The sequence below is a fragment of the Leiobunum rupestre genome, chromosome 10 (assembly GCF_980474605.1).
Source record: "Leiobunum rupestre chromosome 10, qqLeiRupe1.1.hap1, whole genome shotgun sequence".
Taxonomy (NCBI): Eukaryota; Metazoa; Arthropoda; class Arachnida; order Opiliones; family Sclerosomatidae; genus Leiobunum; species Leiobunum rupestre.
Window position 1 is genome coordinate 12,863,932 of NC_143393.1, and position 4,235 is coordinate 12,868,166.

A 4,235-nucleotide genomic window follows, 5' to 3' on the forward strand; every position below is an offset into this window, starting at 1 on the left:
TACCCATTTAAATTTTCCCGGAAATCATGCAGAGTCATCTAAATAAAATATTTTGAACGATAGTCTTAAATGCATTTAACTTCATATGAAACTTAAAAAATGTGTAAAGTATTTATGATAATAATAATAATTTCTTTTTATTTAAACCGTTTAAATTTAAAAAAAATTGCGACAACCATGCCACCTACAGTGACGCCAGAGAGAATTTAAACAGAAGTGCATGTTCGGATCGGCGGATGGGATTCATTTTGGTTAGTGTTTGATAATTTATTGTGGTTTGTCGTATATAAAGTAGAATTCTTAAAGTTTCCGTGATTTTAGTTGTCATAAACCGCTACCTAGCCGGAAGGAAACTTGAAAGGAAGAAAAAGAAGGGTAATTTTTATTAAAATTATAAAATTTAAGTAGTTCTACGTTAGCTAAGGCTTAGTTATGGCGGGAAAGCGAAAGGCTTACAAGGCTATAGATGACATTTTCTCTAGACAAAAAAGAAGAATAACAAATGAGTTTATCAATAATGCTTTGCAGGATAATATTGCGGTTGGAACGAATGCTAATGAGTGTCAAGCTGGCCCTTGCCAGTTCCATGACAGTGATAGACAAAATGGACCGAGACGGATGAAGAGCGGAGAGACTTTAAAAAAACTGTTTAATATATTTGTTTGATACTCACTAGTCATACTGTTCAAAAAACCTTAAGATTTTTTCAATGTATATCTGATAAATTAATCAGAAATAATCTTTCAACATATTTTTATAACAAGTTGTAAACACAATCATACCTTGTGTAATTGTGATAATGTTTTAGTTAATTGTAAAAATGAGTATAAAAATGGGAAACAAGTTATAATTTATATTCGATTTGTCACCCAAAAATATTGACTTAGATATATCAATAATTTACCAAAGGTATATATTTCTACAATTTAAAATAAATCAAAGTGAATTATTTCTTCTCAGCTTACCCTATTTTAGGGCTTAAACCAGGTAGTCTGGAAAAAAACTGTCAACTTTGGAAAATTGCAGAAATGTTTGTTAACTGTTTCCAGACTTCACTACCTGAAGTTTCAGATAAATAAATACTTCAAATAGAGTATAATTAAATTTTTGTCAAAACATTTTATTACAAAAATAAACAACTTTTTAGTATAAAAATTCTGTATCATTCTTGAATTGGTATTGGAGAAGAGGGGGGGGGGGAGTTATAATGACCGACTCTGAATAGGCCAACAAAAAGGTGTCGGTTAATAGGACTATTTTTAGGTAATTAACTAGACATAAGGATGTCGGTAGGCCACACTTTCGGCGGTTGGCAAAAAGCACACTATAAACAGTCGGCCGACTGCAATTCAGGTAGGACATTTCGACTGTTTTTCCAGGAGACTCCCGACATTGAATCGGAGTTGACAGCTCGACACTTAACCGACTATGCGACTCTGCCTAGTCGACGTCGGCCCGACTGTTTTGTGCTACAGGGGTAGTGGTTGCATAACACTCAGCACTCGGTCCGTCCCAAAGTCATTAAGAAGAAGTTGGCGAGAAAACACAACAAACTCAACACCCATAACCCTCATAACACGAATAATAATAATAATAAATAACACAAACACAACAAACTCAACATCCACTACAATCATAACACAAACTCATAACTCGAACGCAACATTCACAACCTACACATAAACATTGCAATAACGAAATATCCAATCAAACTGAATTAAAACTGTCGCGACGGTGAGCGTTGACGAAAAAAAAACATCCAAACCAAACCCAACCGCAAATCAATCACACGGTGGTTGAACGCAGAAATTTCGAGAAACTGCGTACGCAATGATTAATCTTTACACGGATACAGACAGACAGACAAGGTGATTGTGTAACCCCGCCTAGGAGAAGTAAAAATGAGACATTCGGTTACCATAGAACCTTCCAGCGGCCAACGCGAGATGTTCGCTAAACTACTGGACTTCCGTCTGCTAATTCGTCTACTCACAGTCTAGAGTAGAGAAAAAGCAAGTTGGCAAGCCAAAATATACCTCTCCTCGGAAGAGTTTTTAATTTTCAGTGAAGCGTAACTGTATCCGTGGTTCTGCGGTAGAACGCTCACCTGTCGTGCAAGAGGGCTCGGGTTCAAATCCCGGCCGATTAAAAAATTTTACTACACCCAATGACAAAAAGAGGGCGCTTTTGGAAAAACCTTTTCCCTGATTCTAAGAAACTGGGTACGCAGTGATTACCCTTTGCCCCGAAAATGCGAACGCGTTCGCAGGCCTGACAGACAGACCCACAGACAGACACGGTGGTTGTATAACCCCTCCTAGGGTACAAAGTCCCCTCGGAGAGGTAAAAAGAGGTGAGAGTCGCTTGTCGCGTCATAACACGACACAGTCATGCTGCCATGAGTGACGTTTTAAATCGTGCCCTTCTGCGACGACGATAAACGACCTGACGGATGACAAAGGCTTCGTTTGCTAAGGTGGCAAATCTTTGGTGTTGGATTTCACCTAATCTGCTATAGGGTTTATTTCTCTGTAGCATGAATGTTACATAAGTAAGCCTACAATCAAGAATTAACTTTTTAATTTATTTAAAAAAAATTGGTTTACAAAAATGAAACAGTAAAAATTAGTGGAGTTTGTAAAGAAATTCATCAATAGAGAAGCCTGCTGGGAACGTGTTCAAGACGGCGGCCGCGTTGCCCCGCTGCACGGCAATGGCTATGCGTTGGCTGATGTATTCCACGGAACGACGCTACCCGGTTACTTCGCGAATTTTCCGGCCAGTCGCGTGTTACAGGGCCAAGCCAAGAGTTTCAACAGCCAAAGCACAGAACTGGAAGCTATGACCGAGGCCCACATATATTTGGCGTTTTTCTTCAATTCAGCCTGGATGGCAGCCCAGAGAGGGGCTGTAGAAGACGATGCCAAATGCGAAGGCGCTATGGGGTCGAAGCATTTGAAATCCCATACTAAGGATTTACCACCGGACCAAGGGACAAGGGTCATGCCATCTGGGCGTTCGCCGTCGTCCCTCGACAAATTGCGGGGGCTCGAGGACGGAGGGCACATAGGCGGACATGTCACGAGAGCGCGCCGTACGATTTCGTTGACGGCGGCGTGGCGGGACAGATGACCAGTGCTTTTTTGCAACTTAACCATGGGTCCCGAACGAGTCGACATGGGCACCACAGTTGCGGATGCGCGGAACGCAGATATGGGCACCCAAGCGAAGATCGATGGCGATTCTAAAAGAATCATCGTCGAGATGAGTACCCAGAGACGGAGAAGGAAGCGCGTTCAGCCAGGCCCTGGATTCCATTGAAACGACAGATATAGGAGCTGAGCTTTATCGCAGTCGCAAGAGGCGCGTTCCGTTAGGAGAGTGGCTATCATAGGCTTATGGTAATAACCGCAGAAATTTTGAAAATTTCGTTTCTATATATAAAATATTGCTATTACAACTATTAAACTTACATTAAATAATTGTAGCAAATTACAAGACGAGATCTGTAATTTTGGTGAAAATTACAGTGCCACAAATAAACATATTTGGTCATTTTGACAGCCAAAATCGTTGATCATGGATTACAGAAATAGTTCTGTAATCTCTACAGTTCTTAGTACAAATAACAGTTCTGTAACTAAAATATACATAAGGATATTTTACAAAAATAAAATGACTGAACTGTTTTACTTGCTTACAGAAACGTACTGCAAAAATTTCGCACACATTAATACTGTACAAAAACTCTGTAGAAAGTACAGAAATTTCCCTCAGTGATCAAAGAGAAGCTCTACTAGGAAATGGCCGCCGCGGCCCCATCCCCGTTGTTGGAGAAATCGGACGAGTTACCCGACGGGCAAGTCATCACCATCGGCACCGAAAGGTTCCGTTGCCCGGAAGCGCTATTCCAGCCATCTTTCTTGGGTATGGAGTGATGCGGCATCCACGAAACCACTTACAACTCGATCATGAAGTCCGACGTCGATATTCGTAAGGACTTGTACGCTAACACCGTCCTCTACGGAGGAACCACCATGTACCCCGGAATCGCCGATCGGATTCAAAAGGAAATCACGGCTCTAGCTCCGAGCACCATGAAAATAAAGATCATTGCGCCACCCGAGAGGAAATACTCGGTCTCGATCGGATGATCCATACTATCGTCGTTGTCCACTTTCCAACAGATGTGGATTTCTAAGCCAGAGTACGACGAATCCGGACCCAGCGTCGTT

The 4,235-nt window shown here is 41.2% G+C and overlaps 1 long non-coding RNA gene across 1 annotated transcript; it reads left to right on the plus strand.

The window, feature by feature from the left end:
• The first annotated feature begins 208 nt into the window (after window positions 1-208).
• Window positions 209-831, plus strand: LOC149923742 (uncharacterized). The gene is made up of 3 exons (XR_016477117.1): window positions 209-251; window positions 322-375; window positions 529-831. It is a non-coding gene; the product is annotated as an uncharacterized LOC149923742 (long non-coding RNA).
• Window positions 832-4,235: the final 3,404 nt, after the last annotated feature.